Genomic DNA, 24,576 nt, shown 5'->3' on the forward strand with positions numbered 1-24,576 from the left:
GCATGCCAGGCCCTCCTGTCTTCCACTGCCTCCCACAGCTTGGTCAAACTCATGCTAGTAGCTTCGAGAACACTGTCCAGCCATCTCGTCCTCCGTCGTCCCCTTCTCCTTGCACCCTCCATCTTTCCCAACATCAGGATCTTTTCCAGGGAGTCTTCTCTTCTCCTGAGGTGGCCAAAGTCTTGGAGCCTCAGCTTCAGGATCTGTCCTTCCAGTGAGCACTCAGGGCTGATTTCCTTCAGAATGGAGAGGTTGGACCTTCTTGCAGTCCATGGGACTCTCCAGAGTCTCCTCCAGCACCAGAATTCAAAAGCATCCATTCTTCGGCGATCAGCCTTCTTGATGGTCCAGCTCTCACTTCCATACATCACTACTGGGAAAACCATAGCTTTAACTATACGGACTTTTGTTGGCAAGGTGAGGTCTCTACTTTTTAAGATGCTGTCGATTTATATGCCGCCCTAAACCCGGAGGTCTCAGGGCGCTTCACAGAAAAGATCGTGATGTATAAAATCAAAAGAAGAACAGTAACCCAATAACACACAAACACACACACCAAAAAAGAGCCATGTTTTATATATAGGATGTCAATCAGGACAACCAATTCTTGGTTGCAAAGGAATGTTTTTGCCAGGCGCCTAAAGGTGTGTAATGAAGGCACCAGGCAAACCCCTCTGGGGAGAGCGTTCCACAGATGGGGAGCCACTGCAGAGAAGGCCCCGTTCTCGTTTTGCCACCCTCCATACCTCTCAAGGAGGAGGAACATGAAGGAGGGCCTCAGAAGATGATCTCAGGGTCCAGGTAGGTTCATATGGGAAGAGGCAGTCCTTGAAGTATTGCGTTCCTGAGCCGCTTAAGGCTTTACAGGTCAAAACCAGCACTTTAAATTGAGCCCGGAAACTAATCGGAAGCCAGTGCAGTTGAACCAGGATCGGTGTAATATGCTCAAGCCGTCTTGCCATCTTGGCTGCTGAATTCTGCACTGGATGAAGTTTCCGAAACGTCTTCAGAGGCAGTCCTACAAAGAACGCATTGCAGTAATCTAACCTGGAGGTTGGCAGAGCATAGACAACAGGAGTTAGGCTGTTCTTGTCCAGATTGTGCCACAAACCATGCCCAAAATCAGGGCCGGATTTAAGTTTGATGAGGCCCTTTCTATGTCCGGCTGCCCTTTGCTCAACAACAAATTGCCGCTGTTTTTTTGTGTTGAATATATGCTATATGGTGATTTATGGACCTAACAGATATCTCAAGCCATTTGCCCATGTTGCCCTGCAACCAGTCCATGTGGAATGTAGGCACCCTATATATAGAAAGGAGCAAACCAGGGATATTTTAGGGAGCAGGCTAGCAGGCGGGACCCATGACGTACATCCTAGGAGCCTACACAACACAAAACACTGTTGCTGTATGCAGGTTTTATTTTATTTGCTTTTTATCTTATATTTTGGAAATGTGCACCCAGTTGTTTTTTTCCTTTAAATTTTTTTTGGGGGGCCCAAGAGAGTGGAGCCCTGAGCTATAGCTTGTTTGGTTTTAACTTTTTGCAAGAGAAGGTGGGACTCAAGTTTCTAGTCCCTATGACTATTGAGAACACAGTCACTGCTGCCTGAAATGCATGGATATTTGGATCACTTCTGTTAGATCAGGTTGGAAAGACGCACACAGTATGTTTTTGTTTCATTCCTTTCATTTATACAGTGGTACCTCGGGTTAAACCACAGAGCCTAGGACTTGCCAATCAGAAGGTTGGCAGTTCAAATCCCTGCCACAGGGTGAGCTCCCGTTGCTCGGTCCCTGCTCCTGCCCACCTAGCAGTTTGAAAGCACATCAAAGTGCAAGTAGATAAATAGGTACCGCTCAGGTGGGAAGGTAAACGGCATTTCCGTGCGCTGCTCTGGTTCGCCAGAAGCGGTTTAGTCCTGCTGGCCACATGACCCGGAAGCTGTACGCCGGCTCCCTCGGCCAGTAAAGCGAGATGAGCGCCGCAACCCCAGAGTCGGCCATGACTGGACCTAATGGTCAGGCGTCCCTTTATCTTTACCTTTTACCTCGGGTTAAGTACTTAATTCATTCTGGAGGTCTGTTCTTAACCAGAGACTGTTCTTAACCATTTTAGCTAATGGGGCCTCCTGCTGCCGCGCCGCCGGAGCACGATTTCTGTTCTCATCCTGAAACAAAGTTCTTAACCTGAGGTACTATTTCTGGGTTAGCGGAGGCTGTAACCTGAAGCGTATGTAACCCGAGGTACCACTGGGCTTTGCTTTTTCCTCTGAGGAGCTGAAGTTGTTTTTCTCCCCCTTTAAATCCAGTTGTTTTTTTCCCTTTAATTTTTTTTATGGGGCCCCCAAGAGAGCAGGGCCCTGAGCTAGAGCTCGCTGAGCTTATACGAAAATCGGGCACCACCTCTGTGAGAAAGTCTCAAAAAGCTCTGCTGAAGACGCAGCCTGGAGAGGTAAGCCTGTGGTTAACCTCAAATGGAAAGAGAAGAGTTCCACATGGGTAGAAATTTTGTTGGTCTCTTGCAGGTGGCAGAGTCCCTTTCTGGTTACACAAACACACACACACACACACACCCGCCAACACACACGCAAAACCCGGTCGCTTCTCTTTTCGTTTCTCCACCGCCGCTCGAGGGAACGGTGGGTGGGTGGGCAGGAGTGCCAACCGCCTTCTCCCACCTCTAAATTTAGGTGTGGGTAACCCTCCTTGCCATGGGTGCCACCTCACTTGGGGGGGGGGGGGAGTTTGCAGAAAGGAGAAGCAGTTCAAGAGCTGGGTAAAAGCATTCTTTGTTCAGACCTTTAAACATGTGTCATCAATGGATACAGCGGTACCTTGGTCCTCAGACTTAATCCGTTCCGGAAATTCTGTTCCAAAACCAAAGCGTTCCATTACCAAGGCGCGCTGCTTTCCCATACAAAGGAATGCAAAATGGATTAATCCGTTCTGGGCTTTTAAAAACAACCCCTAAAATAGCAGTTGAATGTGAATTTTGCTAGCTAACAAGACCATGGACCCATAAAAGAAAAGGAAGAATCAATGTGCTGTACTATAAAATAAATAAGACAGTATCGTATATGATGAAAAAAAATTTTTTTTAAAAAAATCTTACCTGCACTGATGATAGTCATTGTTTGGATGGGGGGCTTTTATCCATTTCTGCAGTCACACAATCAATCAATCAATCAATCAGTAGCTGAACTGGGTTCTGCAGTCATAAAAAACAAATTAACTGAAAAAGCCTCAAAAACAAAACCGCAAAATAAAGAGCAAAAACAAAAGGACCAAACTTAATCCATTGCAGAAGTCCATTTGACTTCCGAAATGTTTGAAAACCGAGGCGCGGCTTCTGATTGCTGCAGGCGAACCAGAAACAATAGCTGACAGCCAAATCGGATGTTCGGCTTCTGAAAAACATTTGAAAACCGCAACACTGACTTCCAGGATTTCAGTGTCTTAGAACCAAGGTGTTTGAGAACCCAAGGTACCACTGTACTTCTGTACCGGCGGCAAGGCAAGACAGGGCCTTTTCTACGGTTGCCCCCATATTGCGGAATTCTCTCCCAAGCATGGCTCCCTCCTTTTTCACTGGAGAAATGTTGGAGGGGATGCAATAGGGTGTCCCTATTTTCAGGGGAGAAACGTTGGAGGGGATGGAAAAAGACGTCCCTATTTTCACAGGAGAAACGTTGGAGGGGATGGAATAGGACGTCCCTATTTTCAGGAGAGAAATGTTGGAGGGGATGGAATAGGACGTCCCTATTTTCAGGGGAGAAACGTTGGAGTGGATGGAATAGGACGTCCCTATTTTCAGGGGAGAAACATTGGAGGGGATGGAATAGGACGTCCCTATTTTCATGAGAGAAATGTTGGAGGGGATGGAATAGGATGCCCCTCTTTTCATTGGAGAAACGTTGGAGAAACGTTGGAGGGGGTGGAATAGGACGTCCCTCTTTTCATTGGAGAAACATTGGAGGGGATGGAATAGGACGTCCCTATTTATAGGGGAGAAATGTTGGAGGGGATGGAGTTATGCGACCCCCGTGCCAAGGAGATGAGTAACTCGGCAACTTTTAGAAGACATCTGAAGGCAGCCCTAGTTTTTTAAAGTTTTCGTGTTTTATTCTGGGTGTGAGGTTCCCCCGTTTCATATGAATGAACAAACGTTTCGGGTTTTCTTTCTTTCTCTCCATTTTCCACTGGGTGGATATTCCCCTTCGCCTCTGTGATCACACAGCGAGCGAAAGGGGCTTCCTGTCCGTGGGCGACATCTATACCCGGTGCGCATTTGCATGTGACAGAGGAGGGAACACCGTCCGAAACCAAGAGGGTTCACCATCCTCCCCATCGTTATTTCTCAAAAAACCCGAGATCTTTCCAAGGCACCTTTCAGGATTTCATTGACAGGCCTACAATGAGACCAGAAGGACATCGGAAGAGTCTGTCTGCCTGATCAGGCCAAAATTGCGGGGGGGGGGTCCCAGCATCTAGTCCATCATCCAGTTCTTACAGTGGCCAACCAGAAGCAGGTCTGGAGTGCAACAGCAATTATTATTATTATTAGCTTATTGTTACTTATTATTTATTACAGTCCCATGGACTGCAAGAAGATCCAACCTCTCCATTCTGAAGGAAATCAGCCCTGAGTGCTCACTGGAAGGACAGATCCTGAAGCTGAGGCTCCAAGACTTTGGCCACCTCAGGAGAAGACAAGACTCCCTGGAAAAGACCCTGATGTTGGGAAAGATGGAGGGCGCAAGGAGAAGGGGACGACAGAGGACGAGATGGTGGGACAGTGTTCTCGAAGGGACCAGCATGAGTTTGACCAAACTGCGGGAGGCAGGGGAAGACAGGAGGGCCTGGCGTGCTCTGGTCCAGGGGGTCACGAAGAGGCGGACACAACTCAGTGACTAAACAACAAATTATTTATACCCCGCCCATCTGGCTGGGCTTCCCCAGCCACTCTGGGCGGCTCCTAACAGAATATTAAAAACCACAACCAAACATCAAACATTAAAAACTTCCCTAAACAGGGCTGCCATCAGATATCTTCTAAAAGTCAGATAGTGGTTTCTTTCCTTGACATCTGACAAGAGGGTGTTCCACAGGGCGGGCGCCACCACCGAGAAAGCCCTCTGCCTGGTTCCCTGCAACCTCACTTCTCACAGGGAGGGAACCGCCAGAAGACCCTCAGGAGATGGACCCCGGTGTCCGGGGTGGAGACGCTCCTTCAGGTCTACTGGGCTGTTAAGGGCTTTCAAGGTCAGCACCAACACTTTGAATTGAGCTTGGAAACTTCCTGGGAGCCAATGTAGGTATTTCAGGACTGGGGTTACATGGTCTCCACTCCCAGTCCCCAGTCTGGCTGCCGCATTCTGGATTAGTTGCAGTTTCCAGGTCACCTTCAAAGGTAGCCCCACGGAGAGCGCATGGCAGTAGTCCAAGCGGGAGATAACCAGAGCATGCACCACTCTGGGCAGACCGTCTGCGGGCAGAAGAGGCTTTCTCCCAAAAACACCTTCTGGCTGCAACATCTTCCTCTTGGAAAAATGACCCCGCTGGTCACTCTTCAAGACTCCTGTTGGATTGATCCCTGTGCCTCCTCCTCCCTCCCTGCCTCTCCTCCCCACGGGGAGATATTTACTGTCATAATTCAGCTGATAGAATTATAATAGCGCCGAAGCCGCTCCAACATTCTCCCAGAGCCTGTCAGAGTCTGTCGCTGATAATGAACAAGCCCCAAGAGAAGGTTTCTGAACAGCCACCAAGCAAAATTAATGATCCTTTGCAGAGAGAGCTTGTTGGCGCAGGGGCCACTTTTGCTGCCGTCCACTGACAACGCGGCTCAAGCAATGTTTGTTCCGTGTGATGCGGTTGGAGGGTGTAAAAGGTAAAAGGACCCCTGACCATTAGGTCCAGTTGTGGCTGACTCTGGGGTTGTGGCGCTCATCTCGCTTTACTGGTCGAGGGAGCCGGCGTACAGCTTCCGGGTCATGTGGCCAGCAGGACTAAGCCACTTCTGGCGAACCAGAGCAGCGCACGGAAACGCCGTTTACCTTCCCGCCGGAGCGATACCTATTTATCTACTTGCACTTGGACATGCTTTCGAACTGCTAGGTTGGCAGGAGCAGGGACCGAGCAACGGGAGCTCACCCCGTCATTGCGGGGATTCGAACCGCTGACCTTCTGATTGGCAAGTCCTAGGCTCTGTGGTTTAACCCACAGCGCCACCCGCGTCCCTTTGGTTGGAGATTGGGTGGTGGCTAATAGATTGAGGTTGAATCCTGACAAGACAGAAGGTCTGTTTTGGGGGGACAGGGGGCGGGTGGGTGGGTGTGGAGGACTCCCTGGTCCAGAATGGGGTCACTGTGCCCCCTGAAGGACCTTTCCTGTCACTTGAAGTCATGGGTTCGAGTCCTACTCCGTGGCATGGACTGTCTCCAATGGCAGAGGGAGAACAATACCCTGACCGACCATGAGCCATAGACGAGATGGACCAGAGACAGACAAGGCCACTGACAGTTTACTAGTACCAACCCCAAAATCTTCCATCACATCAGAGGTCCATCATATGCAAGATTTAGTGGTCCTTCTAAGATTGAAGCACAGAGTGTTTGAGGGCTGGGACGTTTGCAGGGAAACCCAAACACTTGTTTACAAAGCTCTTGTACTTCCAACCTTACTGTATGCTTGTGAAACATGGACCACATATAAACGCCATCTCCAACTCTTTCAAAAATCCATCAACAGTGTCTTTGAAAAATATTACACATCACTTGGGAAGACAGGCAAACTAAGGCCAGTGTACTGGAAGAAGCAAAGATCGCCCGCGTCAAAGCGATGATTGTTCAACATCAACTTCATTGGACTGGTCATGTTGTGCGGATGCCTGATGATCGTCTTCCAAAGCAACTCCTCTATTCCAAACTTAAAAATGGAAAGCTGATGGTCAACAAAAGAGGTTCAATGACTCTCTCAAGGCAAATCTTTAAAAATGTAGTATAAACACAGACAACTGGGAAACACTGGCATGTGAGCGCTCCAATTGGAGAACAGCCTTTCCCAAAGGCTTTGAAGACACTCGAACTCAGGACGAAAGGGAGAAACTTGCTAAGAGGAAGGCGCGCTTGGCAAACCCTCACCGGGATCAACTCTCTCCTGGAAACCTATGTCCCCACTGTGGAAGGACGTGTGGGTCACTTACGGACTCACTGTTAAGACCGTGTTTATGGAAGACAATCTTATACTCGGCTACAAGTGATCACCACAGAAGAAGAAGACTTCTAAGAACATCAGAACTTCCCTGCTGTATCAGCCCCAGTCCAGCAACCCGTTATCACAGCGGTCAACCAGCTGCCCGGTGGTTGCATAACCTGAGTTCAAGAGTTGTTGTTGTTGTTGAGTCATTTCATCGTGTCCGCCTCTTCATGACCCCCTGGACCAGAGCACGCCAGGCCCTCCTGTCTTCCACTGCCTCCCGCAGTTTGGTCAAACTCATGCTGGTAGCTTCGAGAACACTGTCCCACCATCTTGTCCTCTGTCGTCCCCTTCTCCTTGTGCCCTCCATCTTTCCCAACATCAGGGTCTTTTCCAGGGAGTCTTCTCTTCTCCTGAGGTGGCCAAAGTCTTGGAGCCTCAGCTTCAGGATCTGTCCTTCCAGTCAGCACTCAGGGCTGATTTCCTTCAGAATGGAGAGGTTGGATCTTCTTGCAGTCCATGGGACTCTCAAGAGTCTCCTCCAGCACCACAATTCAAAAGCATCCATTCTTCAGCGATCAGCCTTCTTTACGGTCCAGCTCTCACTTCCACACATCACTACTGGGAAAACCATAGCTTTAACTATACGGACCTTTGTTGACAAGGTGATGTCTCTGCTTTTTAAGATGCTGTCTAGGTTGGTCATTGCTTTTCTCCCCAGAAGACGGCGTCTTTTAATTTCGTGACTGCTGTCACTATCTGCAGTGATCATGGAGCCCAAGAAAGTAAAATCTCTCACTGCCTCCATTTCTTCCCCTTCTATTTGCCAGGAGGTGATGGAAGTAACACTCCCCATTTGTGATTCCCAGCAAGCAGAGGTAGAACTTAGCCACAATGGCTCTTCGCCATGGATAGTCTTATGATGGCTACATTTGTTGGCTACATTTGTTGAGCATCCAGTTCTCAACGCAGTCTACCTTGGAGCCTTGAGGACAAACAGTACCACAGGGAGGAGTCTTAAGCCCCGCTTTGAAGATTCTTGGAAGCCTCTGTTGTGTCACTGTGTCAAAGAGGATACGGGACTAAACCTGTCTCAGACTTGACCCGGAAAGGAACCCGAAAGCAAGACTGATCAAGTACAGGGAACAGAAAGGAGGCGAGTCAACAAGGAGAGAGACCATCTGTCCAAAAAAGAGAGAAGTCAGCGCTGAGGTATGTTAGCCACAGAAGTTTTGGGATGCCTGATTCACCGTATGACTAAAAAATAAATATTATCGCGCAGAGCTGCCCGGATGGAGAGAGAAGCTGGCACAGAAAATCTGGGCGAGGATCAAAGGCAGTTCCAGATTTACGTATAAGCTAAACAAGCTCTAGCTTTCGGCCTCACTCTCTTGGGGGCCCCCAAAATAATTAACAGAAAAAACTGGGTGTACATTTCCAAAATATAAGATAAAAGCAAATAAAATAAAACCTGCATGCAGCAACAGTGTTTTGTGTTGTGTAGGCTCCTGTGATGTAAGTCATGGGCCCCGCCTGCTAGCCTGCTCCCTCAAATATCACTGCTTTGCTCCTTTCTATATACAGTGGTGCCTTGGTTCTCAAACTGGATCCGTTCCCGAAGTCCGTTCCAAAACCAAAGCATTCCAAAACCAAGGCCCGCTTTCCCATAGAAAGGAATGCAAAATGGATTAATCCATTCCAGACTTTTTAAAACGACCCCTAAATCAGCCATTTAACGTGGATTTTACTATTTAACGGGACCATTGATCCATAAAACGAAAGCAATAATCAATATACTGTGCAAATGGCTTGAGATACCCATTAGCACTTCTGCCTTGTCAGGATTCAACCTCAGTCTGTTTAGACGCCATCCACCCTCTGCAGAGAAACAGTCTGAGATTTCCCTCCTTCCCCAATAAACCAGACAGGCCCAGGAATCTCGGAGGCTCCCAGCAGAGTATCTGCAGAATACATTTCGCTGTGTCCTTGGAAACGTCGTCAGGCGATATCTTGGCTACCTCCTGGCACCTTTGGCTTGCTGGGAGCATGATCCCACATGCGCAGGAATTTTGAGGTCTGTGTGGAGAAGAATAGCTGTCAATTATCTTTTGCTCGGTGGACGGATTCCTCCCTCCATCCCTCCCCAGTTTCCCTATTTGGACCGCGGCATCGTCCATCTCTGCCAACTCTGCTGGGTTTTCCGTCTGCGAGGCCTTCATCGATCCTTTATTGCTGTCTGGTTTTCCACCCAGGGCTTCAAAGAGTGGGATTGAATTATCCACATATCCACAAAGCAGATGCATAGCTACGGAGCCCTTGAAAGACCAAACCTCTTCGGAGCCCACGATCCACTTTAATGCCATGCTCTCTGGCAAACGTCCCATCACCTCCTGGCAAATAGTAGAGAAATGGAGACAGTAAGAGATTTTACTTTCTTGGGCTCCATGATCACTGGAGATGGTGACAGCAGTCACGAAATTAAAAGACGCCTGCTTCCTGGGAGAAAAGTGATGACAAACCTAGACAGCATCTTAAAAAGCAGAGACATCACCTTGCCAACAAAGGTCCATATAGTTCAAGCTCTGGTTTTCCCAGTAGTGATGTATGGAAGTGAGAGCTGGACCGTAAAGAAGGCTGATCGCTGAAGAATGGATGCTTTTGAATTGTGGTCTGGAGGAGACTCTTGAGAGTCCCATGGACTGCAAGAAGATCCAACCTCTCCATTCTGAAGGAAATCAGCCCTGAGTGCTCACTGGAAGGACAGATCCTGAAGCTGAGGCCCCAAGACTTTGGCCACCTCAGGAGAAGAGAAGACTCCCTGGAAAAGACCCTGATGTTGGGAAAGATGGAGGGCGCAAGGAGAAGGGGACGACGGAGGACGAGATGGTGGGACAGTGTTCTCGAAGCTACCAGCATGAGTTTGACCAAACTGCGGGAGGCAGTGGAAGACAGGAGGGCCTGGTGTGCTCTGGTCCAGGGGGTCACCAAGAGGCGGACACGACTAAATGACTAAAGAACTGAGTCCCAGAATCAAATCCCAGCGTTGCTTGCAGAGTCCCAAAATCAAATCCCAACCCTTCCCTTCCCTCCCATAGCACTATCCATGACATCACAGCAGGCTGGCCAATGACAGCTAGAGGGTTTATGAGATTGCGTGCCTCACAACAACATCGCAGTAATTGCATTTTTTTAATATATACTTTTAAAAATTGCTCCATTCGGTATGGAATAAGCTCAACACTTTTTCAGAAGAGGAGATCTTGTGTTGGCAAACTTATTTTTGGGGGGAAGGGGTTGGGTTCTCAAACTTAATCCCTTCCAAAACCAAAGCGTTCCAAAACCAAGGCCCGCTTTCCCATAGAAAGGAATGCAAAACCGATTAATCCATTCCAGACTTTTGAAAACAACCACCAAAACAGCCATTGAACGTGGATTTTACTATCTAACGAGACCACTGGTCCATAAAACGACTGCGATAAACAACGTACCGCAGTCACACAATCCATCCATCAATCTGTAGCTGAACGGGGTTCCACACCATCGCGAAAACAAAACAAAAAAGAGCCGTGAAAACAAAAATGCAAAATAAATAGCAAAACCAGACAGACCTCAGTGTAGCAGTCAAATCAGAAGCGTAACACTCAAAACGGAGCACGTTCGGCTTCTGAAAAAGGTTCACAAACCGCAACGCTTACTTCCGGGTTTGCAGTGTTTGGGTTCCAAGTTGTTTGAGTCCCAAGGCATTTGAGAACCAAGGGACCACTGTATGTGTCAGGGAACACATCATCATCATTATCATACATTGGATTATTCTTATTGTTTAGTCACTTAGTTGTGTCCAACTCTTCGTGACCCCCTGGACCAGAACACGCCAGGCCCTCCTGTCTTCCACTGCCTCCAACAGTTTGGTCAAACTCATGCTGGTAGCTTCGAGAACACTGTCCCACCATCTCGTCCTCTGTCGTCCCCTTCTCCTTGTGCCCTCCATCTTTCCCAGCATCAGGGCCTTTTCCAGGGAGTCTTCTCTTCTCAGGAGGTGGCCAAAGTCTGGGAGCCTCAGCTTCAGGATCTGTCCTTCCAGTGAGCACTCAGGGCTCCTTCAGAATGGAGAGGTTTGATCTTCTTGCAGTCCATGGGACTCTCAAGGGACTCTCATACATTGAATACAAACCCTTAACAGAGTCCACATTCGAGCCAGAGAAAGCACAGAGCCGGCAAGAGTCATAGGCTGGGGAGATTGTTGAGGGCCAGGTAGAGGGGTCCAGAGGGCCACATTGCAAGGGCCATATAGTGGTGGTCATGGTTTCAGTCCAGGTCAAAAGTGGACAAGACACCCCTCTTTCTACCCACTTTCCATCAAGCGTTTTACCTTGCTCTCCCAACTCTTTCTCTGGGCTTCTTTCCAAGGAAGAGGGGAAAGGGGTGGGGGTCCCTTTCTTGGCCTGAGGAGATGATGACACACCTTCCGCCCCAAATGGAAGGAAGCCATCAGCCCCATCTTCCTACACTGCCAACCCTACTGCCGGCCTGAGGACGTGTCCCTAGCACAAATCTCAGACTTGGGATTCCTTTGCGGCCAGAGAGGTGTGTGACACTTCAGAATCGGTAGCAGCCCCTTCGGATCCTGCAAACAATCCTGTCCGCATGGTGGAGCCACTCAGAAAGGTCCAGCGTCTTTCCGAGCTTCTGGGCTTTTGCTGAGACAACGTTTTCTTCTAGCTCAGCCGCAGCAAAAGCCTATTGGGAGCTGTCCGAGGTCCTGAGCTGCCTTTTCTTACCTCTGGGGCCCTGGTTTCCATCCCAGACCCAAATCCCCCAGGAAAATAGGATACCCTCCAGGGTTTAGCATTGCAGGGGACCAGCCAGACGACAGCTAGCTCAGAGGCTTGGCCAGGGCAGCTGGCTAGGCGGCGATATGCTTCTGCAGCCCAGAATCATAGCTGCCAACCGTCCCTTATTTGGCGGGAAAGTTCCTTATTCCAGCGCCGTGTCCCGCTGCTGTCCCTTATTGATGATGTCCCTTAAATTTCCCGGGTTTCAAAGGACGCAGCTCCTCTCCCTCCCTCCCTCTCTGCCGGCCAGGGAGGAGGGAGGCTCCAACTGTGTTGCTTGGCTGCATTGCTCACCCAATAAGTAGTCCAAGAACGACTGGGGGGGGTGGAGCTTGCATGCCTTGTGCCGATCAAATCGGCCGCGTTGCCTGGGGACTCGCCTTTGCTCAGTGCTTCCCAGCGGAGAGGTGACGGTGGTTTCCCTTGCTGCATCCCCTTTACCAGGTTGCTGCGCTGTGGGAACCACCGCTTGAGGCTTTGTTTTGCTGCTGGCTGGGCTTTCTGCCTTTGGCTCGGAGGGGCTCAGAAGTTGAACATACCTGTGCCCAGAAAATCCCTTATTTTGGCTGCTGATCCCTTATTTTCGAGGCTGCTGGTCCCTTATTTTCCAATCTGTAAGTTGACAGCTATGCCCAGAATAGGAAAACCTTTGAGCTCTTGGAGTGGAGAGAGGGAAAACCAAGGCTCAGGAACTTTTTCAAGCCAGTACAAAGCTTTCTCAACAGAGGCAGTCTACCTTAGCAAGGAGAGGCCTGGGGGTTCCTGCAAGGGCAACTCTCCCGTTTTTGAGCGAAGGAAGAGGAGGACATGGCAGGAAAGCTCCAAACACATTTTGGAGTATTTCCAGCTGCTGCTTTTAAGGCGCAGGAGCAGGGCTGAGGCGTGTGGAGTTGGCAACCCATCAGGAGATCCAAAAATGGATGGACATGTAATCCTACCCTAGGCCTCACGCTCAGAATGGGAAACAAACAAGGGGAATATCAGCGCTGGGTGTTTCATCGGGAAGATAGTTGCCAAATGACCACATTTCTAAACGCGGCGTTTCGGAAGGGCTTCACATTTGAAGCATTTGAAATATTTCTCAGACTGTAATCGCCACGGTTGGTGCACGAAAACAGAAATAATCCACTCTCCCCGCTAAAGATTTGGAAGTAGGGGCACTTTTAACCAAGTTCAAGCAATCCACTTGTTAAATTTGTCAAGGTCGGTCGAAGACTTGTTCTTCCCTCCCCCCCCCCCCCAAAAAAAAATATCTCTGTGGTTCAAACAACTACCCTATTTTTCAGAGTATAAGACTAGGTTTTTCCCTTTAAAATAATGTAAAAAAAATGTAGGGGTGTCTTATACACGGAGGCCATCTCCCTCCATTTTCTTAAATCGGAGTCCCCCAAAATAGAGGGTGTCTTATACATGGGGGAGGGACACGGGTGGTGCTGTGGGTTAAACCACAGAGCCTAGGACTTGCCAATCAGAAGGTCGGCGGATCGAATCCCCGCAATGACAGGGTGAGCTCCCGTTGCTCGGTCCCTGCTCCTGCCCACCTAGCAGTTTGAAAGCACGTCCAAGTGCAAGTAGATAAATAGGTACCCCTCTGGCGGGAAGGTAAACGGCATTTCGGTGCGCTGCTCTGGTTCACAGAAGCGGCTTAGTCATGCTGGCCACATGACCCGGAAGCTGTACGCCGGCTCCCTCAGCCAATAAAGCGAGATGAGCGCCGCAACCCCAGAGTCGGCCACGACTGGACCTAATGGTCAGGGGTCCCTTTACCTTTACCTTATACATGGGGGCATCTTATAGGCGGAAAAATACGGTATTTTCCCCTGCTCCAAATATTGCTCCTATTACTAAGAAGGGCAATAAACTTAAACTATCCTGGTTGCTGGAGGGGACAATTCTCGTTGGCTCCTCCATCAGAGCTGATTGGATCGTTTTCAGTCCCTCCCACTGCAGAGACTCTGCAGGATCACGTTCAGAGGAGGCTGTCTGTGGTGTCTCTAAATGAGTCTCTGCAGGAGAGAGAGGCAATTCCCTTCCATCTCTGCGACAGGTGCTAGTGTGTCGTTCAGCCGCCCTCAGCGTGGGGGAACGTTACAGAACCACCAGCCCCGGGAGGAGGCTCCCTGTCGCTCCTCCTTTTGAGTCTCTGATCTCTTTCCAGATCTCGGTGACTTGCTCCGAAACGTCGAGGTCATTCTTCCGCCTCCACGCTCCTCAGAGCTCAATCTTTGGGGACACTAATGCCATTTGGCATCCGACTCCTCCAGCAGGACTTTGAGAAACCCTAAACGAGTTAAGAGGTTTCCAAACTTTGGAAAACAAGAAAACTGTGGCACAGCTTTTGGGGGCACCTTTCCTTGCAAAGGCAGCTGAGGAACTTCTGAGGAACTTCCGAATGCCCTAATAATATAAACGAAGGCAATTTAGAACCAGGACAAATTTCTTGACTCTGGAATGAAGCGCAAAGTCTGGGTGCGCGAGAGTTTATTTGATCAGTGGGGTCAGGATGTTACTACAACTTTAACAAACCCAACTCTCCCCTTCTCCCCTCCCCCTATATTTTCCTCCGAAGTGATTCTGCACTCCATCCCCACCCCCTTCCACTCCTCCTTTCTTTCATTCTTTTCTCCCCACCACTGGTCTATGAATCACCTCCCCAAACAGCCAGACGGATTGGTTTATTGTTTGTCACCGGGGGCCTCCTGTAGGAAAGGAAGGGGTAGGGCTGGAAAGTTAAATGAAATAACGAAAGAGGAATTCAAAAGATGCAGTGCTGAGCGCACACAGCCAGCACGAAGGCCCATGGAGTAGACAGGTACAGGATATTGCCCTGATGATTTCAGGCACTGCCCTGAGTTGCGCCAGGTACTCCAGGAGGCTTACAACATATATAATAAAACATTAAACGTCGAAAAACTCCCCTATCCAGGGATGCCTTCAGGTGTCTTCTAAAGGCTGTATAGTGACTTATCTCCTTGGCTCGGGGTCACAAAATTCCATACCCTCCAACATTTCTCCCATCAAAATTGTTGTTGTGTAGTCATGTCCGCCTCTTGGTGACCCCCTGGACCAGAGTGCGCCAGGCCCTCCTGTCTTCCACTGCCTCCCGCAGTTTGGTCAAACTCATGTTGGCCGCTTTGAGAACACTGTCCCACCATCTCGTCCCCTTCTCCTTGTGCCCTCCATCTTCCCCAGCATCAGGGTCTTTTCCAAGGAGTCTTCTCTTCTCCTGAGGTGGCCAAAGTCTTGGAGCCTCAGCTTCAGGATTTGTCTTTCCAGTGAACACTCAGGGCTGATTTCCTTCAGAATGGAGAGGTTGGATCTTCTTGCAGTCCATGGGACTCTCAAGAGTCTCCTCCAGCACCAGAATTCAAAAGCATCCATTCTTCGGCCATCAGCCTTCTTGATGGTCCAGCTCTCCCTTCCATACATGACTACTGGGAAAACCATAGCTTTAACTATACGGACCTTTGTCGGCAAGGTGATGTCTCTGCTTTTTGAGATGCTGTCTAGGTTTGTCATTGCTTTTCTCCCAAGAAGCAGGTGTCTTTTAATTTCGTGACAGCTTTCACCATCTGCAGTGATCATGGAGTCCAAGAAAGTAAAATCTCTCACTGCCTCCATTTCTTCCCCTTCTATTTGCACTGATATATCATTATTTAATATTCAGTTGGGAGCCGGCCAGATTGCACCCAGTCAGATTGGAAGCATATATATAATAATATCATTGTTGTTGTTGTTGTTATGCACCCATTTTGTAAGCATCGCGTTGGGAATCAGTGCAGTCCTATCCCCTTCTTATTTTAAAGTAGTTTTAAAAACCACCAATAAAATGTTTAAATAAATAGAAAGCAGAAATCCAAACAACACCCAGTCCTATAAATTATATTTAATTAGGTTCATACTGAAAAAGCAAAAAAAAAAAAATGCTAATTTTTGTTTTCAAAAAAGCCATTTTGGGAAAAGTAGAATTTTAGGCCTGCATTCTGTCTGCAGTCAAACTCAAGAGCAGACCCATAAAAATCTATCCACAAAGACAGCTGACTCTACTAAGCTCAGGGTCGTGGATTCGAGTTCCGGGTTGGGACTAGTTCGCCCTTCCAGCTCTATGAAGGCCATCGATCCCAACAGGTCTTCCCTTACGTAACGGTTGCCGTCAAAATTATCCACACACACCCCATTGCAAATCTTCAAAATTTGCGGGCTTTCTGCCATTCGAAAGGAGCAAATCTAGTTTCATTTTCCTGATGAATTTGGGGGGAACCAGCTCTGGTTTTCCCAGTAGTGATGTATGGAAGTGAGAGCTGGACCATCAAGAAGGCTGATCGCTGAAGAATTGAATTCTGGTGCTGGAGGAGACTCTTGAGATTCCCATGGAATGCAAGAAGATCCAACCGATCCATTCGGAAGGAAATCAGCCCTGAGTGCTCACTGGAAGGACAGATCCTGAAGCTCAGACTCCAAGACTTTGGCCACCTCAGGAGAAGAGAAGACTCCCTGGAAAAGACCCTGATGTTGGGAAAGACGGAGGGCACAAGGAGAAGGGGACGACAGAGGATGAGATGGTTGGACGTTGTTCTCGAAGAGAACAGCATGAGTTTGACCAAACTGCGGGAGGCAGTGGAAGACAGGAGGGCCTGGCGTGCTCTGGTCCAGGGGGTCACCAAGAGGCGGACACCACTAAACAACAACAACAAAAATTCAAATTCAAATTCCGACTTGTTTGAAGCAGAAACCACAGGGGAGGTAAATGCATACGCATTTAATTCCCGCAAGCCTCCCCATTCATTCCTATTTATTCATTCTTGTTAGCAGGGCCATTAAAATTTGCACCCCGCCGTCGCAAATCATCAAAAGTTGCAGACTTTCAGCAAATCCAAAGTTGCGTTTACTGCTGAATCAAGCAAATACATTTGAAACAAGTGATTGTTACATTAAGGTAAATTCTCTAGGGCGATGAGAGTGGGGGGGGGGGAATTACATTTAGATAAAAGATACATTTAGATACATTCAGGAAACAGATACAGCATTTAGACCAAAGATACATTTAGATACGTTCTGGAAGTCAATGAGAAAGATACAATGAAAAAAGATACATTCTGGCACATTCAGAAGATACGTTTCTTGAAGTCCAAGGCATAGATTACATTCTTGCAGGATATTATTTTATTATTATTATTTTACCAACAACCAAAACACAAACAGTGAAAACCCCCAGTGGTTGATACATTGGGTATACATAATCAATAATAACATATTCAAATCAACCATATGTACAATTCTTTATACCTTAACACCCCTCCCTTTGCAAGGTTGGTTTAACTTTTAACATTTTAATTGCCCCAGATTCTTCAAACCTACCAAAATAATTCAATATCTTCCCAAACCAATCCTCCTCCTTTCTCACTGACCTTAAACCCTTTCATTTTATATCTTCACAGTTAGATATTCTAAGTTAATAATATTTTCCCCAATTCCCCCCCATTGGTTCACCCCTAGCCCTTCTTCCAATAATAATAATAATAATAATAATAATAATAATAATAATGTATTATTTACACCCCGCCCATTTGGCTGGGTTTCCCCAGCCACTCTCCCACAAAGTATTAAAATACAGTGGTCTGTCAAACATTAAAAGCTTCCCTAAACAAGGCTGCCTTCAGACGCTATAACCTGTCTTCTTGCAGGATATTAAAGTAGATTTATTTAACTTTTAACATTTTAATTGCCCCAGATTGTTCAAACCTGCCCAAATAATTCAACATCTTCTCAAACCAACCCTCCTCATTTCTCACTGACCTTAAACCCTAAGATTATAAGTTTCCTATTTTTCCCTCCATTGGTTCACCCCTAGCTCTTCTGCATTTTTCCAATAAATGATGATGATGATGATGATGATGATATTTTATTTACACCCTGCCCATCTGGCTGGGTTTCCCCAAAGTATTCCAACAAAGTATTAAAATACAGTGGTCTGTCAAACATTAAAAGCTTCCCTAATCAGGGCTGCCTTCACATGCTACAACCTGCCTTCTTGCAGGATATTAAAGTAGAATAATAAATATATATATTGGATATTGGGAGGCGAGGGAGCGCTAAACCAATTGACGCCCGAGACGGCGAAGGCGGCGCGGGCGGCGCACGCCAAACGAAGAATCGCGGCAGCTGCCCGCGGGGCCCCTCCCCCTTGCTCAGTGGGCGAAGAAGGGCTGGCAGGCCGAGGGGAGGGGCGGAGGTTCAGGGAGGGCCTCTCCCATTGGTCGGCGCTCACGCTACTCCGCGGCGCCGCGCCCTCCCATTGGACCCTGCCCCGCGGCCTTATCATTCCATCTCTCTCTCTCTCCGGTGCTCCCATTTCGTCACGCTGCTGCTGCTGCTGCTGCTGCTCTCGTGGCCGCATCGCGCAGCTCCTCCTCGCTCGTGTCCCTCCGCCGGAGGAAAAGTAGTTCCCATTTCTCCACCTTCTAGCGTGGCTCCTCCTCGCTCCGCCCACTCTCGGGAGCCACACCCCCAATGTATTTTTATTTATTTTTTTTACTATTTTGTTTTGCCTTTTTTTTTGCGGGCTTTTCTCTCCTAACCCCCACCCCGCAATTTTTTAATTTTTTTCCTTTAAATTTTGTGTATAGGTTATTCAAATGATGGTTTGCAGTCCTAAAATAATGTTGTGTATTTGACAATTTATTTTTTTCTTTTTCCTTTTTTTTCTTTTACATTTTCTTTTAAATTTTGTGTGTAGGTTATTCAAATGATGGTTTGTAGTCCCTAAACAATGTTGTGCATTTGACAATTTCTTTTTCTTTTTCCTTTTATTTCTTTTACATATTTTTTAAAATTTTGTGTATAGGTTATTCAAATGATGGTTTGTAGTCCCTAAATTATGTTGTGTATTTGACAAATATTTATTTCCCTTTTATTTCTTTTTTCTTTTATGTATTCATTTTTTCCTTTTTGGTATATGTGAATTTTAAAGAATGCAAAATAATTTTAATTTTAAAAAGAGAGCAAGAAAGCAACCGATTCTGTTGATCTTACTTTATTACGTATTATATTTCTATTGGGTTGCAATCCAGTAGAACTGCTGGAATTCGCAGAATCGTAAAAAGGTGGTGTTGGAAATGGGGACACCAACGGTCATCTAGCCCAACCCACTTGCAATGCAGGAATCGCAGCTAAAGAATCCCATGGCAGGTGGCCACCCAACTTCTGCTAAAAGACTTCCAGGGAAGGAGAGTCTGCCACCTGCAGACCATTCCACTGCTGGCGAGCTAATAATAATAATAATAATAATAATATACCGTCCTATACCCACAGGTCTGAGGGCAGTTCACAGGATAAAATCGTAATATAAAACCTTAAAACCTCATACCTTAAAACCTCATACCTTAATTCCAGTGGGCCTACTCTTGAGTATTTTATTTTATGGATTGATTGATTGATTGATTGAATTTATATACCGTCCTATATGCCTTGTTCCACGATATTAATAATTTTATTAATATACCTCGCCCATTAAACTGGGTTTCTCCAGCCACCTGGTTTCTGATTTTATCCCAGAATGTCCCGCTTTTCCTTAGACGTCCCTCTTTTCATGGGAGAAACATTGGAGGGGATGGAATAGGACGTCCCTATTTTCAGGGGAGAAATGTTGGAGGGGATGGAATAGGACGTCCCTATTTTCAGGGGAGAAATGTTGGAGGGGATGGAATAGGACGTCCCTATTTCCAGGGGAGAAACGTTGGAGGGGATGGAATAGGACGTCCCTATTTCCAGGGGAGAAACGTTGGAGGGGATGGAATAGGACGTCCCTATTTCCAGGGGAGAAACGTCGGAGGGGATGGAATAGGACGTCCCTATTTTCACATGACCTTGCCAACAAAGGTCCGTATAGTAAAAGCTATGGTTTTCCCAGTAGTGGCTCCAATACTTTGGCCACCTCGTGAGAAGAGAAGACTCCCTGGAAAAGACCCTGATGTTGGGAAAGATGGAGGGCGCAAGAAGAAGGGGACGACAGAGGACGAGATGGTGGGACAGTGTTCTCGAAGCTACCAGCATGAGTTTGACCAAACTGCGGGAGGCAGTGGAAAACAGGAGGGCCTGGCATGCTCTGGTCCAGGGGGTCACAAAGAGGCGGACATGACTAAACAACTAAACAACAACAATAATTTTCCCAGGATAAATGTTGGAGGGGATGGAATAGGACACCTTAATTTCATCAGAGAAATGTTGGAGGCCTTGCTATGTGGGTCTCAGGGATGGCAGGAACATTGCAATGGGAGATCTCTTCTGTGGGGCCCTGTGAGTCACCACTAAATTGACTTTTGGGGGGGGCCCTGGGGAGCACAAGCAGTGGGGATCAGGGAGTACAGAACACAGGAGCAGGCCGACTCAAGGGGTGTGTGAGAGATCAGTTAGGAGGTTCTGCTTTGTGGGGTTCCCAAAGGACCCTAACTCAACCTCTGCCAGTTCTGTCCAGTTTTGGGGACCCCTGATCTGATGGGGTGCCCTAGAGTTTTAGGGTGGAAACGGGAGGTACCCGTAGGTCTGTGTAATGGGGGCTATTTTGTGGTGCTTTGTGTATGTGTTGCGAGGGGGGGGAACTACCTAAAGTTGGGGGGCTTCCAGAACTAATTTGGGGCTGCCATGGAGAGCGGGTGGCCTTTGACCCTGAAGTGTGAAGGTTAAAATCCGGGGGGGGGCGTTACTTTCACCCCTCCCTCTCACTTTAGAGCATGGAGGAATAGATATATATAGTTCTTAATATGGGGAGAGCCTTAAAATTGCTGGATCTTCTATAAAACTGGAGGGGGGGCATTTATTTTGAACCCCTTGCCACCCATCCCGCCCCCTCCATTTGCCGATGGAAGAAGAGTTGCAAGTGTGCTTTGGGCTTGGGATGGGGGGGGCCGACGAGCGTCGGACCAACGGCCCTCAGCCCTGCGTCCCCTTTAAAAAAAACACAAAACCACACACACGAGGGCAGCCATTTAATCGACTGCTTCCATCTCTTCCACGGGCCCCCAAACACCTAAAAAAAAATTAAAATAAATACATTTGGATCTGCTGGGGGGAAAGAGTGTGTGTGTTTTTCTTAAAGGGGAAGAAAAAGCTTGCGCTCCCTGCTAGAGACCCTATTCTGGGGGGATAGCCCTTTTAAATCACAATGCTGAAAAATCCGAATTTCTCCCCTCTCTCTTCTTAAGTATTTGGGAGCTTGCGAGAGGAGGGGGCGGCGGACGAGAGGGACGGAGCCTCGTGGGCAGAGCCAGCCATCCCAACTCCTTCCTTCCCTCCCCACCCCGTCCATTTATTTATTTATTTTTCTAATTTATTTATTATTTTTTTTCAAACTTGTGCAGCTGGTCGCAATGGTGGTTGATGCGGCGGAAGGATACGTCGGGGAAGGCAGGCCTTGACGCGTGTGTGTGTGGATGCGTGTGTAAGCACAGGAGGAGAAGGGGGCGCCCGTCCGCCTTTGCCTGCCCCAGCGAGCGAGCGAGCGAGCCAGCCGCGGGGGAGGGAGGGAGGGGGGGCAGAGAAACAGAAACCCACGGAGGGAGAGAGAGAGAGAGAGAGAGAGAGAGAAAGAAGCGAAGCAAAAAGGCTCTTGCAACGATGAGCCAGCGGATCAAACCCTAAAAAGAAGGGGGGAGCCGGAGGAAAGAAAGAAAGAGGGAAAAAAAGGAGGGGAGAGGAAAAGAGAGAGAGAGAGAGAGAAAAGGGGGGAGGAAAAAAAGAGAGGAAAGAAAAGAGGGGAGGGGGAAAAAACCCAGGAGAGGCACTTTTACTTTCCTTCCCACCCCCCCCCCCTTCCCTCCCTCCTTCCTTCCCTCCCCCGCGGCCGCCGGGAAGCGAGTGGAACGTCGGGGAGGGCACATCAAAGGGATCGAACGCTCGCACATCCGATCGAACGCTCGGCACATCCGATCGAACGTTCGGCGCGGGCCAAACATCCGATCGAACGCTCGGCGCGGCCAATCGGGGCTCCGGGACGGGGCGCGCGCGGAACCCCGAACCTTCCCGTCCTCTCTCCTCCTTTTAATCTCTTTCCCCTTCCTTCCTTCCTTCCTTCCTTCCCTCCCTCTCTTTTTTTAAATTCCTTTCCTTGCTCCCTTCCCTATTTTGGTTATTTTTTTTGCTACATTGTAGCCATTTCCCTTCGCCTCTCTGTATCTCTCTCTCTCTCTTTTTTTAATTATTATTACATTGTTATTTTTTTAAAAAAAGAGGTGGGGAGGGAGGGGGGTTTGGAAACGCCGCCTCCGCCAAGCCTTGCCACAGCCGCCGCCGGGAGAACAATAGGAAGGTTTAGGAGAGGGACCGGGGCGCGCGCACCCCGGCTGCGCCCCGGGGATCAACGCGAGCCAGCCGTGGATGTGACGCGGACGCCCCCCCACCCCACCCGCGCCCCCCATATTTCGACACAAACTGAGCAGGTAAGCTGGAGGAGCAGGGAGAGAGGGGGGAAGGGGCTGCTACTTTTAATTTGAGGGGGGGGAATGTTCACTTTTGACTCCTCCCCCTCCTCCTCGGAACTATTTTTTGTGGGGCGGCGGGTGGGGGGGGGGCGCGCTCAGGTCAGACTTAAAGACCCCACCGGGGTGGAAACTTAACTTGGCCGTTTCTGCGAGACTTTCCTCGGGGGCTCCCCACCCCCCTCCCCACCCCCACCCTCACCCCGCATCCCTATCGCCACCCCCCTACAATTTATTTATTTTTTATTTTAAAAATGGTGAGGGATTCCTTCCCCCCTCTCTTGCCCTTTCTCTCTCTCTCTCTCTCTCTCTCTCTCCCCCCCCCCGGAAGTGGTGTTAAACTTTATGGGGCGGGAAGTTAGTGAAAGCAAGGGAAGGGGGGGCGAGAGAGAGAGGGTCTCCCTGACTTCTTTCCACCTCCCAGTTAAATGTTCTTTGGGGGGGGGGCTGCTACTGTATCTAGAACTATTTGAAAGTTCTGTTTTTTGTGTGGGGGGGTCCAGCCTCCCCATTTTCCTGCCTCGTGGACTTGAGGAATAGAATCAGGCCACATTGTGCTTGTTGGCTCTGTCTGTGTGTGTTGTGTTGTTGTTGTTGTCTTATATTTTTTGAACCGGTTACACTAGCAGCTTTTGAATTCCAGGAGTTTATTTTTCCTTGAGGTGTATGTGGGGGGGGGGGACACCCCGAATTTCACACCCAATTCACCCCATTAACAACCACCTACGGTATATCGAACTGTATCAGATTATATCAAACTGTACAATTGTACAGTTCCCTGGCCTCAAACTTTCCCCCACAAATTTACCTGTGCAAATGGCTTGATGGGGAGGTTTGGGGCAACCAGAGAGTTGTTCCCAAAAGTGGTCGTGATCCAGAGTTTGTCTTCCAGAGAGTTTTTTTAACAGTCCCTTCGAATTACACTTCTGCCTATCCAGACTTTCTGCTGGTGGCTGGTGCGTTCGGGAAAGTAATGTATACAGTTACATCATAATCTCTCCCGTTTTAATCCCCCATTTTTTATTCTCCTGCCCGACGTCCCATAATTTCTGCCGGCCACTGTGCACCATCCCACGCCTGTCCGCTGACCCTGAAAGATCCAGTAAATAAGAATTAGGAATGGCTTGAGTTTTGTGTTTTTCCAGGTAGGCCTCTACCACATGGGCAGATTATTCCTCTTTTACAGGTTCCCAGCCTCCACCTTGTCACAAGCCAGCCTTTCCCAGACAGGCTCCCCAAATTTAATATCCCTTTTTCCACCACAGATTTTATTCTCTGCCTCCTCCCCCCCACCCCACAACTCCCCTTATTGTTAGCAAAATGAAGCCATAGAACGTATCGCTCTTTTGGCACAAAACAATCCTTAATTTCACAAAGGCTGAGTTTTTGGACAAAAAGAAATGACTTCAGGGAAGTTTGGGCCATTGGTGGTTTTCTTAAAAGGTCGCTTGATTATGGGGGGGGGGGGGTTTGCACGTGTTTGCTTGTCTGAAACAATTGTCTCAGGTTGATTTGGCCTGTTTGTGGACATCAGTTTGCCTTCCTCTGTCTCCTCCCCCCTCCCAAACACACACACACACACACACACACACACACACCCATCCTAAGTTTTGTTCCAAGTCCCATTGTGTGTGCAAATTTCCCGTACCTCCTGGTGGTCTGTGTCTTAACCAGGGAGTCCCAAAAACTCTTCCAAAAATACATTTCATTCTGCCTCGTCTATGCAGACAACCTGGAAGCTTGTTTTGCACAAGTTGCTGTCGGAAGATATATTTATATTTATATTTATATTTCTGAGTGCATGTGGAATTATGAGGACGTAATATTAATGGAGTCACCGTTTTCCCCACACACCCCAGGCCCACACTCCCCGGTTTAAACGTGGAAAGACATATTTATGGTATTTCTGTATATGTGCTGATCTTTCGGACACCAGCAAGGTTTGCGCCGTAAATCCTCCGATTTAGCAACTCTGTTTGTGTGTACCTTGCAAAAATAGGATAGATCATATTTGTCTCTCTGGGCTGAACTGTAATACCATAATGGTGGCACTTGCAATTATTTTTATTTTT

The 24,576-nt window shown here is 48.2% G+C and overlaps 1 protein-coding gene across 9 annotated transcripts in view; it reads left to right on the forward strand.

The window, feature by feature from the left end:
• The first annotated feature begins 22,280 nt into the window (after window positions 1–22,280).
• The window catches only part of TCF3 (transcription factor 3), a 93,310-nt gene continuing 91,014 nt past the window's right edge, over window positions 22,281–24,576 (forward strand). For 3 of the 9 annotated variants that reach the window (XM_079960622.1, XM_079960624.1, XM_079960625.1), the window contains exon 1: window positions 22,281–22,465. The gene's annotated coding sequence lies outside the window, so the exon portion shown is untranslated. The remainder of the gene's footprint in view (window positions 22,466–24,576) is intronic. The other 6 variants (XM_079960620.1, XM_079960621.1, XM_079960618.1 and 3 more) reach the window with 4 other exon arrangements.

This window comes from Podarcis cretensis (genome assembly GCF_951804945.1).
Source record: "Podarcis cretensis genome assembly, chromosome: 18".
Lineage (NCBI taxonomy): Eukaryota > Metazoa > Chordata > Lepidosauria > Squamata > Lacertidae > Podarcis > Podarcis cretensis.